The sequence below is a fragment of the Clinocottus analis genome, unplaced genomic scaffold, assembly GCF_023055335.1.
Source record: "Clinocottus analis isolate CAN_PGR_092001 unplaced genomic scaffold, fCliAna1.0.p SCAF_1, whole genome shotgun sequence".
In the NCBI taxonomy this organism is placed as follows: Eukaryota; Metazoa; Chordata; class Actinopteri; order Perciformes; family Cottidae; genus Clinocottus; species Clinocottus analis.
Genome location: NW_027175820.1, coordinates 21,849,859 through 21,864,208, shown reverse-complemented (window position 1 = coordinate 21,864,208; position 14,350 = coordinate 21,849,859).

Below are 14,350 nucleotides of genomic sequence, written 5' to 3'. Positions count from 1 at the left end.
TTTGATTGTTTGCAGAAATATGTGGCTCATCCAAATCCAAATAATCCCAAATGTATTTAACTCACAAGTCGATGCCGCTGGAGGGAAAGTAGCGTCTGTATATTGCAGTCTTTATGCAGACATGAAAGATCTTCAGATTTCTTATTCAGGGCATCCAGGGTTGGAGATTCTCGGCTGTCAGACTTTGAATTTCGATCTTCATCCACTAAAACAACTCGTTTAACACGCAAATCGTAAAGATGAGACTTGTAATTTCAGGAATTGCCGACAAGGAAATAATTTGTCTTGGATCTTTTCCAGCTAATTCTATTGAGGCAGTGGCCACTTCTTATCAAATGTCGAAGGCGTTTGATGTGTTTTTAAATCCGACACAGCTGCTGTTTTTTTCTTCTCGTGGATCTCTGATTTGTGAAGCTGCACACTGGAACAATAAGCTCCTCTATACTGGAAATAGGTAAGTGACTGTGACACATAATTTCATTCAGAATAAGCTTTGATGTTTGATACTGTGGTCAGAGGATAGTGCATGTGTCTCCTGTGTGGACGGTACAGGGAATGTTCACTTTTAGTGGTTGGTTTATCAAACAGGGACCATACAGATGAGCAAAAGCAGATGTTATGAACCCAGGCTCAGATTAAAAACAAGGTCGTAAATAAGTGCATGAAACAGACTCAGGATGGAAACAACAGAACGGACAAAACAAGCAGTTTATACATCAAAACATAGGTGTGTGTGTGTGTGTGTGTGTGTGTGTGTGTGTGTGTGTGTGTGTGTGAATATAAATACAGTATATAAGTGCATGTATGTAACAACTGATTCCATTGAAACGTCATTCAGTTTTTCAGCAAAAAATCTAAAGCACTGTTTTTTCACATTCATGCTAAAAGCTTTAAATGTTTATGTTTTCGATTCAGGTGGCAAGTTGTTACATAATCAAAGACCTTTACAGACTAAAATGTAACCAAACGTTGGTTTGCAGTCTCGGAGAGAACTACATCCAGGTATGCATCAACCAAAATAATAGAAAAAGAAGCATCAGCTGCAGCACATCCAAATGGAACATGAGGGTCATTAGAAAGTATAACTACTGATCCTGAAATGATTATGGATGTGTGAGCCGCATACTTTTAAAATGTGTTTTCATTAAAGGCCCTGCTGTTGGTTCACCCAGCAGGTGGTTTTTGCTTCATTAGACATCTGCTCAGGACTGTGTGGGCGTGTTCAGACTGAGTTTGATTGACATCTCCCTCCTGCGGCACAATTTTTAGTCATAGCCATATAAAGTTATATGAACTGAGGCAAACTGCCTTGTTATTCTTCACAGAGGACATTTTGACATGTCACGATATGAAAAACAGGTTTAAATGAGAAAATAAATGATTCCTAAATTCCTTTGTGTGTCCTGCATGGTGCTGTCATGACTCTATCTCTTCTGTGATGTCTGTAACTGTCTCTGAGATATAAATACCTTTGTGTATCGGGTTGTTTTTTTTTATTTTATCTGCTGTGTACTCAGGTCTCTCTTACAAAAGACGTGTTGAAATCAACGAGTCCACCTGATTAAATAAAGGTGGCGCTGACAACAGAGCCATCGTTAATGTTACGAGTAACACCTGTGAGCAGAAGTCTAATCAGCCAGAAGAATTGAAAACACCTGCGTTCTCCTGGTCTTTAACTTCTGGTCCTTGTTTAAGATTTTAACCTTTTCTTCAACCTGTCAAACAATTTCAAAACCCACTGTTGACTTTCAACAAACTTTTCAGTCAATCTTGTATTATATCGGTAAAAATAATTGTTCTTAAGATGTGCTTTTACACAAAAATACAATAAGGGCAGCATGTAAATGTAACTGTGTGTCATATGTGGCTGAAATGAAGGCCGCTGCAACGAGAACAGCACTGACTTGTTGAAAATCTGCCTGTAAGAGAATAAATGTACCACAAGAGGGTGATATTTGTTAAAAAAATTAAAATAAAAAAGACAGCGTCAACAGTCCATGTTGAGCAGCTTCTGGAAATAACAGAAATAAACAATATTGTCGATATGTTTACCATGCGGACTAAAATCTGAAAAAAAGACACTGGGGAAAACTAAAGTACACGTGTGAAGATAAATATAACCAACGGTTCTTTATTATAGACGATCGCACCATCACATCTTTATTTACTTAATGATTTAACAAAGCAGGTTGAAGGTGAACACGTTGTTTTCATGGCACAGTGAAGGCAGGGAGGAATCACTGCTGCAGACGTAATCAAGCTCTTCCACTTTTCCCCACATGGCAGCACTTCACGCCCGTGGTACCCAACGCAAGTGCTCACACACAGGAAGACTTTGCATTGACTCGTTCTCCTAATGTTACTTAAATGACAGCTCTAATTAACTCGTCTCCCACCAGCAGCTGCCTGAACATAAATAATAATTTTAAAAAAAATATAGTGAAGAGACTTGATTAGAGTGACGGGTTTCTTCTGTTGTTCGGAGCAATTTGCCAGCTTCTCGCTAGATACAAAATTCAAGCAGGTGATTTTCTCTGTAAAATTAAAACAGCAGCTGCAGGAGAAAGAGGTATGCAAATCTGCCAAGACTTTACTATCTACTATATGAAGCACAATAAATAGTTCACTGCATCAGAACATATAGATGTAACACAGTAAAAAATGTGTTTCCCAGAGAGGAACATACATCATTATTTGTATTAATGTTTTCTTCAGATAAGAGATCTATCAACTTTAAGGTCCTCTATGAGATTGGCAGCATTTAGGCTTCCAACAAAGACGTCAGCTTGCAGCTAACAGTGCAAACATTGGTAAAGGTGCTCGCAGCGCTGACAGCGTTTACTGAGGGGAGCCGAAGCGTGGGCTGAACACACACTCATGTGTATTGCACCTTTCGTCTTGGGCTGATCTTGAAGACAATGCACCTCATACTTCATGAAGCTGCCTGCTGCCGCTGCTGCTGCTGGGTGCAATTGATCAACTTGTTAATTGCTCATTGAGATAACAGTCAATAATGGAAATGTTAAAAGATGAATGTCGCTATAACCCGCAGAGCTGCGACAACAAATCACAACTTATGAATTCAAATTAGTTCCTAAAATAATCATGAATCATTTCTTGACAAAAGTGATTTTCTTGCCTAAATCATCTCCTCGTGATACTGGCCACCTCTGGTAAAACCGTCTTCATCCCCAGTTGAACAGATCATGTGATTGTACCTCTGTACTATAATGGCGCGTGTCAAGAGTGTGACTTAAGTCATTTTATTTTGCCTATGTCAAAAGATAATGTGACTTAGGCTATTTTACAAGCTTTTCAAGATGGCGGCTGCATCAAGGAGAAAGAATTTCTACCAAGTAATCTGAAGTTATTTCCATGATTTAGGGCTCGTCACCTATTGGTAGGTGATGATGTTTACTATAATATAGGCTACGCTACACATATTGCATCTTTTTATTCAGTGTTTTTAGTTAACATTTTAGTCGGCATTTTAGTTAGCAGTAAAGCTAGCAATTTAGTTAGCATTTTTTTGAGCATTTTCTGAGCGTTTTTTGAGCATTTTTCTGAGCATTTTAGTCAATGAAAATCGCACTTACATAATCAACATGATAATTAGGTTTTAAAGTACGTCTGTTGCAGTTTCTACAGCAGTGGCGGGCCGTGGGTTTCAGATCCAGGCCTTCAATGAGTGCCGTATAGTCCACATCACGGGGCGGACTGAGGGAAAAAGTGTCCCTTGAGTTACTGTCACAGGCAGACACACTCAGTACATGGCGTGTTCATACATGTGTGGACAGACACCCGACCCGCGGAGTCACACGGCACCACCGGCATGGAGGAAGGTCACGAGAAGGGAAAAAAAAGGAGACGCTCCTGTTGACCGACGTGGACCGACCCACGAAGCCACTTCAACCACCAGAGCGGACTCTCCAAGGATGTTGATTTGAACAATACGGTCAAAATGAAAAGAATTAAACGCCTCAAATGGAAGCAAAATGAATCTAAGGAGAAAAGTCTCAAAGGAATGTCATACAAGAACAAAGGTGTCAAAGAAATAAGTGCAAATGCCTCCCTGCAACTCAAACTTATGTCAGCGAGTCTCGACTCGAGACTGCCAAGTCATTAAAGAAGAGCAGCGGCGGTGAATGTTACAGGAGCTTTGGGCAATGAAAAACCTGAAAAAATGACTTCGGTCATTATTTTTAGTATTTAATTTAAATATCGCTATCAACCCTTTAAGTCAAAAGGGGTTGATAGATGTAACATTGTTCTCTTTTTCTCTATTTGTCTGCATCTGAAAGTCTGAATCTTGCATGTTTGCTTTTTTATATGAAGAAACATTTAATATGAATAATTGCTGCCAGTAACAAAATGCATTTATTTGAAAAAGTCATTTTTCTAATCAATGAAATTTTTGCTGTAAATGAGAGCAGCCATGGGCTTAACGACGTCATAATCAATAAGTAAGACTTTAAATGATTTATTCTTTACAAATGACCTCGAGGCTCTACCTTTTAGACTTCACGGGGTGAAAGGTCGACACCTTGACTATTAATTATTTAAAACAGAACAACCATCATGACACTGACAACTAATATCTGCTGAATTCTTTATAACCCTTTCCCCTACTTCAGGAGTGTGACACATGCAACATTAATGCATCCATGTTGCTTGGATGATCTCCACAACAACACCGGGAAGCGTGTCGAGCCTGCGAGCTTATTTTGATAATCAAATCAAGAGAGAATTAAGGTCCTTTTCTCATAGACTTCTATACAATCAGACTTCTCTATTGCAACCAGAAGAGTCACAATATCAAACTAGCTCAGCTCACTTACTTTACTTACGATGCTCCTCAACCTCGTTATTGATACAGTGGAGCGCATGTTTTAAATTTGTGATATTATTGAGCAGAAAATGAGCATGAGGTGTCCGCTGCAGGTGCTCCGTGACCACCGGTTACTGCCTGTTGGCCTGGCGGATGTGTGGTTGCGTGAGTGTGTGAAGTGATCTTCGTAGTGTGAGCAACGCGTCGATGTTACTCGTCTTCACTCAGCGGTGTCAGGCCACACGCGTGATGAGATGATCGCCGTCCTCCTCCTTCAGGGGAGAGCACGGTTAACCGTCCCGGGAGTGCACGAAGTTTGCGGTGCTTTTAACTCGATAAAGAACATTTTACTTCTGTCCGTAACATCATTAGCTTCTCGTCCCTCTTTGCGAAAATGAAAAAGCCGCTCTCCTCGTGTGCCGGAGCAACGGGAGCTGGAACAAAATGAGCACTCGCAAGCATCGGCGTCACTCGGCATTCATTATTCATATTAATTGATTCTGGCAGTTTGAAAACAATACCTTGTAATGCAACACCCATCCAGGACAGGAAGACGATAAACACACACTAATCTCCTCCAGCATGCATACTGAGCAGCTTGCTTCCTGCTCACGTGACTCTCACATCAACCTGCGAAGAACTCAGGTTGTGTTCTCGATGCCGGGGTGTGATTTGTGTCGTCGGAGCCTCGTGGTGTTTGCTGTGTGTGTGGTGTTTGTCTTCAAGTGGGAAGTTGTTCACATGGATGTGATGTTTCACCCCATTGTCATCTCGCTGCGTTCTTTTCAGATCTCAAAATATTCATGTGCTATTTGCAGAATGTCCCATGCCACATGTAGAACATTTACCACCAAATTACCATATCCCCAAATGCAGATTATTCGTGTGGCACGCGGAATCGCTTTGAGTTTTCTTTTTCCCTTAATCATTTTAAAAAATGCAAATGGTAAAAATGAACTGCGCCCATGTTTTCCCCAACACCCTTTTATTTAATCACAAGGCTGTTAAGCTCACAAGAAGACAAACGTGATTGTACACACTCGCATTTGGTAGAAGTAAAAAAGGGAAAAAAAAGAAAGAAGGTCACATGCATCTTGATGTAGATGGCAATGCACTCAGCATCGCGCTGCAATTAAAATTTAATGAGGCCTCTCCATTCTGCTCATCTAGAGCAGTCAGTCACTGTGCAGACTCTCTGCACTTCAGCCTCTTCCTTCCCGTCACCTACTAGCGCTTCTTTTTCCCCCCACTGGCATGCGATTTCAAAAACAAACCGCAGGAAAATGAATATCCCGGCTTTCTTTAAAAAAGCCCAGATTGATCCTGATCCTTGGAGATGCTGCTTGTGTTTCATCTGCGCTGAGATGAGGTTCCTTGAGATTCTCAAACGTGAGACATAGTTCACACAACATGAAGAAGATTTGAGACGTGCCTCTCCTTGCTTCACCGTAGCTGAGACACATGAGAACATTAGGAGTATTAATCAGTGAAAGAACATCGTTTCTGCTCTCGAACCATTCGCCAGCTCCTGAAAACGTACACGCCGTGTTGCGCCTCGTCCTTTTTTTTCCAACTCTCTCACCTCTTATCTCTCTGCTGTTTGCTTTTGTTCACCTTCCTGGGATTCAATCAGTCCACAGTGTTGTTGTGCACATACAATCATGCAGTTCATACAGACAGAACACACTGTCACTACATCCATCCATCCATCTCTCTGTCTGTTTCCATCACACACACACACACACACACACACACACATTCACACAAAACATCCCTGCTTCTGCCTAATCATATTTCAGCACGGTGGATGATGCATAATTACATATTTGCCGAGTGATAATCTGCAGCGGTCTCGGCATGTTTGTGATGAGGTGGAGGAGCGTTGAACACGGAGCCTGTGCAGTTTGCTGGAATTAGGCAAAGAGGATCGGCGGTTCGATTCCCGGCCCCGCGAGCCAGGGTCGATGTGTCCTTGAGCAAGACACTTAACTGAAAAATTGCTCCCGTATAGCTGCGACTACAGTGTATGAACGTTAGATAGTTCTGATGTGGCACCTTGCATGGTAGAGTCCTATGTAAAGCCTCTGTGAGTTTTCAGAAAAGCGCTATATAAATTTAAACCGTTATTACATTTGGTCTGAGAGGATGAATTAAGGACTTTGGTGATCCTCTGGCATTGAGTTCCACCAGGACGTCACTTTTCCAGTGAAAATGTGTTGGACTGGGACATTTGGAGACATTCGTGGTTCTCAGAGGACGCACCTACACTGACTGTGTGATCGACAACGCTCTGACGGATTGTCTTGAAATTTGGGGCAGACACTCAACTCATAAATAAATTGCAAAAACTCGACCATCATCATCATCAGGTCACTTGGGGGTTGACCCTGCAAAACTAATTGTATTCCCCAAAGCCTCCGCTGCACTTTGTGTTTGGTGCTAATTAACAAAGTTTAGCCTGCTGACACTAATAAAAACAAACACGCGTTGCCTTCCAGTGAAACGCTGCTTAATCTAAATGTAAAAGTAAACTTTATTTTGATTCAATTGAGTAAGCGCATGGGGACAGCTACTACTGTGTGGTCCACTTCAAACTGTAGGACAACAGAACTCTGGCAATAAATGTGAAACACATCCCTTTAGTGTTGCACTGCGTACCACACCGCTGACCTCCGTCCAAAGCATCTCAATTAAAATCTCCTGAAACACATTTCCTCTTCCGAGCACGGCTGTATTTTCGTTTTTTCCCCTCCACTGTGCAATGTCCTTTGCTAACTCTTATTATTTCTTCGTCAAGCCTTTTGACACAGCGGCAGCTGTGACATGGTAGACATTTATGAAGGCGGCCACTTGTTCCTCTCAGAAAGAAACACCTTGTTCTCAGTCTGCTGATTTAAGAAAAATTGCGCTCCTCCAAGAAAAAAAATCACTGCAGTAAAAGAGATAATCTATGGGGATGAATAAAACTATAATTCATCCGGTCTCACATTTTTTTTTGTAATTTCACGACTTCCACTTGTGATAATGTTTTTAAAGTGTGAAACTCATTTGCATAATTTCCATTATCCCATAAGAAGCTTCATAAAGCTGCTCTGCTCCTTTTCCACTTGTACTCATCAGTTTGTACTTTCCTCTTGTAGAAAATGGTCTGCTCACTTAGTTTTAAGAAGAAAGGCCGAGATTATGGAGAGAAGAAAATCCATATTGGTCCAATTTGAACAGTTTGGGATTCCCAGAGCAAAGTAGCATGTCACTCCTACATTGTTTTGTTATTTTACGCTCTCTTAAACCTTTTAATGGGAAGGATACTACGATGAACGACGTGTTGCTTTACTCTCAGCAGGAAGTGCTTTATTATCAACAAGCTGCTTCATGGGTCTCCAAAGTAATTCTCTGTGGCAATCCTAATCCTTTTTTTCATCCCATTTTCAAGAATTAAACAGTAAACACTATATATCAACAATTTACTGAAGAAGAACACAATAGAGGATTTGAGTATTTTCTTGAGTCATTTTTCATTTAATTCATTATCATCTGAAAAGCTTATTCTGTCCTGAAGTAAATTCTATTTAAAATAATGTAATATATCTTTTTTTCAATGTCAGCATATGACAGACTCCTCTACTTCATAGAGAATATAGGAGCTATTCTCTCACAGTGTTTTGTCTGCTTACCTGTGGCTGCCTCTGACTTCTCGCCTGCAAGAGGTAAAGACACGGGCAGCCGATGGAGAAATATGTGAGCGCTGACTGTTTTTCTCTCTGCTGGAAAATTACAACCTCTGCCAGAATTAAACTGCAACCACAAATTAATCAACAGTCTTTGTTGTTTTGTTCCTGATTGAACAAATTTGAGCAATTAACAGATATTGACTCAATGTTAGTTTGCTGATGAGAAAATCAATACCACTCCTGTCGTGTCCATTAGATGTGTCTCGTGAGCCGTCAGCGAGTTATCTTAGCTTAGCATTAAAATAAATAAATAAACTAAACCAGATAACACTGATTTGTGAGCATTAGACGTGCTGGTAAGCGGGTTATGTTATCTTTATACAGAGCCAGACTATCTGTTTCCCCCTGCTACCATTCTCGATGCTAAGCTAAGCTAGCCAGCTGCTGGCTTAGCGTCAAATAAAGCCATGGGCTAATTATATCAGTGGTTTTGAGTGTCTTATCTTACTCTTGGCAAGAAAACAAACAAGTATGTTTCCCAAAATGTCAAATTATTCCTTTAATATGAGTATTAAAAGAGCACTCAGCAGATTTGCACCACTGTACCATTGTCAGACTCACAATAAAAAAAAAAGGATGAAGATGCAGTAGAAATTCTTTCCTGGCACCGACATTACCCACAATTCAACACAAACCCTGACAGTTCACTCTGAGATGTAAGTTGCGCTACGTTAGCATTTGTAGCCTGAAGCGGAGATGAGCAGCACTTCACCCTCCGATAATTTTAATTTTCAGACTTGTATTTTTCAGCCCCCAACCAACGCTGACTCAACTTTTCATCACTTAACTTATCAGATTCAACCTCTGGAGCCACAAAAGACTCAATAAGACGTTTCTCTCCAGCAAGCAGACTTTGAGGTGTAAAATTGGTGGGGGTCCCCTTTTTTAAACTGGGAACGGATAGCTCACCCAAAGACCGCCAATCCACGTCAGCTGCAAACAAAACGCAATTAGAGGGGAAAGTTACATGCACGCACACACACACAAGTGGCCGTGTGTGCCTTCGACTCTAGAAACCATGAAGCGCCGTTAATCGTCCGGCTCCCCCGATGTGTATCGACTGGCATGTGAGGGAGGGCGGGCCCTGGTGACAGTGAGCCATGGCCTGCTGTAGCTATCCTCCGCCCAAACAACCGCACCAGCTACCTTAATCACCTCGAGGTCATCAGCATTATGTCGCTGTTGTAATGCGCAAAACCCCCCCTCTCGCCGCTGTGTTTCTCAGATTATTTGGATTTCGCGCTGAGGCCAGATGACACAAGTTGTCTCCGCTGACTCCTAAGATCCTAAAAACAAATGGCGACAGGTTCCCTTTCGGATGAAATGATACGACATATGCTTGAATGGCAAAAAGGTGCACAGACTCAAATTTGTCAAAGCCCAATGATGGATTGCAACGGAGAAAGCTGAGCTTTCATTTGGCTGTCAGGAGAAGCTGCCTGCTTCAGCGCTTCTATAACCTCTAAAATGAGCAGCTTTATGGTAATGGCCTCAGAAGTGAGAAGGTTTTTTTTATGGGCTAGTTTTCACATATTGAAGTAAACTGGGTTGACTACGCCCCGATATATCACAAAATATTTCGCCACATTTAATGTCAGCTTTATATGTAAGATTAAAAATCTATAATCTCTGAATCTGCACTGGGCATGCTGATGGCTTTGTTTGCGTTCACGGAAAGTCGGCGCAGAAGGCTTAGGAGTAGATTTGCATCTACAAATAACTGAGATTGCTTCTTGGATACTTTCCTTTAAAGATCTCGTCTTCTTTACTCACCAGCCAGCTTTCTTTCACTTTGTTCAGAACTTTTCTTTGCTAAGAAAATATTTATAAAATCAACACGCCACTGTTTTCTCTCTCTCTCTCTCTCTCTCTCTCTCTCTCTCTCTCTCTCTCTCTTTCCGCGCTGCTCTACTTAAAGTACATTGAAAAACACTGGAAGCCACAGCACATGAATCTTTTATGACCCGGAGAGAGCCGATAAAGCGAAAGACGGAAGACTCTTGACGCTCAGATCAATCAAACGGCGGGCAGACGGACTCATCTCTGTGAGGAATCCTAATCTAATCGGAGCGTCTGTGTGACTCATTCGGTGCCTTTTTGAAGGAGAGCGTCAAGTGCGAAAGTGCGAAAGTGCTCCCGTTACACGCCAACTAACAAATGGCTTGAGCTGATCAGGAGAAATGTAAAGATTAACAATTGTGGAGGAGTGTTGCTACGTCGTTGTGTGAATGAAGTGGTGATTCATCCATCGATCCACAGACATAATGTCAGCATGAATTACATTCAAGCAGATTATATATATATGTATGTACATGTGTGACGGCCCTGGATTAAAGAGAGAAAATCTCATGATTCATTTATTTGTATTTTTGTAAATTCCAGTGTGATATCTACTCAGTACGGATTGTTCCCGATGTACTAGGGAAGATCTGTTGGTGTTTGGTACAAACCCTCACGAACATATTGTTCCATTAAAAAAGGATATCATGGGTTTCTGTGCACTGGGCTCCCTTGTTATTGACCTTTTATTGAAGGGGCTGCACTTTTAAACACAATGTCCTTCATGATGAGTTCTTCTTGATCGACGATGATATGAAAGACTTGAGCTGTGTCTCACGGGGAGTTTTGTTTTTTGCGGGGGATTTTATTTGTTGAACGTGGCACAGAAGGGGTCTTTGTTTTATGTCAGATGAATGTTTCACAAGTGGAACAATATGTTTAGTGTTTCATAAGCCCTTGTGGGCGGGGCCCTTGGATGTGAATGCTACAATAAATAGATAACTAACTATATGGTCGCATGGATGCTGTAGAGAACTTCTTGCTCTGTCTAACTTGAGTGATTGTACCTTGTCAAACACACTTTTTCAACATTTTTCAACACTTAAGAGTATCATGAAACCAGACAGCTTGCAGGGAATTCATTTCTAACGCCAAATGCATCCAGGCCTGTATTAGCGAGGTCCCTCGGTGCCTTGTGTGAAAATTAGCATTTGAGTATTTCCCTCTGCTCTCCTTCTTCCTCCATTAGCAACACAACTATGTTGTATACTCGAGGACTAAGAATGTAAATTAGCAATCTGACAAACAAACTGTTTTGAAACTGAATGGTCTCCGTAGGGTTTTTGTGTATTTTACGAGACAATGAAACTCTTTGTTCGTGCTATTTTCTTTTAGTTTTCTTGAGTTTGTTTGGATCCCCCTTCGGCAACAGCGGCTCTGAGGTCCATAATGTGACAAACACGTCCGCGGTATGAAGCACACAAATCACAGGGTGGCATATCAGGGTTATGGCCGGGGAACGGTTATATGTTGTCACACTGATGGAGCTGTAGAAAGGGGGGAATTTTTTTTTGAATGTCTCTATCCATAGTGAGTCCCCCCCCCCCCCGCCCCCTTTCCTTCTCTCCGTCCACATAGCGCTGTCACTCAGCTCATTTCTCTTTCTTGTGCCTGAGGTTGATGTCAGATACGGCGAGCGCCACATTAAAGGGCCATACCTCCTCCTTTTCCAAAAGTTGAAATGAGAAACAGACTTAGAATACCAATAGCCGCAGATCAAATGAATGGTCGGGATTCTGAGCGCCTTATCTCGCTCAGTCAGTCAGTTTGGAGTTGGCGGCCGCTACAAAGACCAAGAGAGGGAGGACTATGACCTCAGATATCCTCCCAGCTATCCCTCTGGCTGCAGGGGAGAAAGGTACATCTGCACACACACACACACACACACTTCATTTTGCATCCAATATTTTGTTATATTCTTTGTAGCTTTTTCAAAGAATTATTCTATTTTCCACTGACACTGTAATTTGCCAATCCTCTGCTCTGAGACATTTTCCAAGAAGGTTTATCCAACTCTGTTTTTTTTTTTTTTTGCAGCCTATTTAAGGAGGGAATTTGATTTTTAAGACAGAGCGTTGAGGCTGCTAATCCTTATTTTCTGCCGCTGTCGCTCTGGAATGATTTCTGAGCTGTATTAAAAGTAGGAGCGCTGTTTGAAGTTCTTTTTCAACAGCTTCAGTGAGTCCACATTTTGAACTGGGAGGTAAGCATCGATTTTAAGAGTTTGAGGCACAAAAAACACCCAGAAAGCTCTTCAGCTGTGATGTGTTTAATCAGCCTTAGAGTGGAATTTGCCCAAAAAGATCCTCATAATTTACATTAAATTCCTTATTCCTCAGCGACAGGAAGCGCAAGAAGGGTGTTTGTCAACCAGAAATGTGATTACGCTCTGAAATACTCCCCGCTGATTGAAGAACTCTTGTTGAGTCTTCATCAAACGCAACTCACAGATTCCCTTTCTCGTTGGGATTTTTTCCTTCAGTGGAAGGCATGAAAAGCGGAAATGATCAGCTTTAAATTGCTTTTTTTATAATCCCAAATCTGCACTTTTGCTGGCAGGACGTCTTCCTCTCAGCAGTGATAGTGCAGAATATTACCCGACTGCAGAAAGTGAATGACTGATTTCATGCGGCATACGAGTTGAGTAGAGAAATGAGCTGTAAAGCCACATTTACTTTGCATTTAAATCTGTTATCAGTCTCATTACCCTCACACCTGTTATCACTTACAAATGTATTATAGAGTTCACAAGGTTAATTATGTCAGGCTTCTCTTTCTCTCTAAGACGTTTCTGGTTTTAGATCAACATATAAACATATTATTCGTTTAAATGCACAGCATAATGTCATAAATACTCTGTTAAAAATCAAATTACCTATTACAGCTCATTTGTTCTGTTAAAATTAATTATCCCGACCAAGGTTTTCTACATAGATATAACCTAATCTCTCATTAAAAACAGCCCAGCGGCTTTGATTTCTTAAAAACATTTAGAATATTGATATATAATTCAAAAAGCTGCAATAAGGAGATCCAAGGCAAGCTGAACATAAGCAGTGAACGATATTTCACACTAAAGAGCTTCACATTGTCTGGCTGACACCGTCCTCCCACAGCCAGTTTCACACGATGCTTATGGATGGAAAACAAACATCTCCAGGAGTTTCCTTGTTTTTGCAAAAGAGTAATATTGAAAGATATATGGAGGCTCAACATATTTAAAACAATGGAACATAATGGGCATAATCTATCTTTAAGAATAATTCCGCTTGAATGAACACATGAACACCTCAGTGAACATAATATTATTCCTCGCCTCATCACATGTTTGGGTTCATATCTCACTTTAAAAAAAAGGAGTTGACAGCCGAGCTAGCTGCTTAGCAGCTTTTTGAGGCTTTCGGTCATACACAGTGGGAGCATGCTGACATGTTCACAATGGCAATGCTAACATTGTTTCTTTTTTTACCCTGTTCACTGTCTTAGATTAGTGTGTTAGCATGCTGACAAATGGCAATGCTAACATTGTTTGTTTTTTACCCTGTTCACTGTCTTAGATTAGTGTGTTAGCATGCTGACATGTTCACAATGGCAATGCTAACATTGTTTGTTTTTTACTCTGTTCACTGTCTTAGATTAGTGTGTTAGCATGCTGACATGTTCACAATGGCAATGCTAACATTGTTTGTTTTTTACCCTGTTCACTGTCTTAGATTAGTGTGTTAGCATGCTGACATGTTCACAATGGCAATGCTAACGTTTGTTTTTTTTACCCTGTTCACTGTCTTAGATTAGTGTGTTAGCATGCTGACATGTTCACAATGGCAATGCTAACATTGTTTGTTTTTTTACCCTATTCACTGTCTTAGATTAGTGTGTTAGCATGCTAACATGTTCACAATGGCAATGCTAACATTGTTTGTTTTTTTACCCTATTCACTGTCTTAGATTA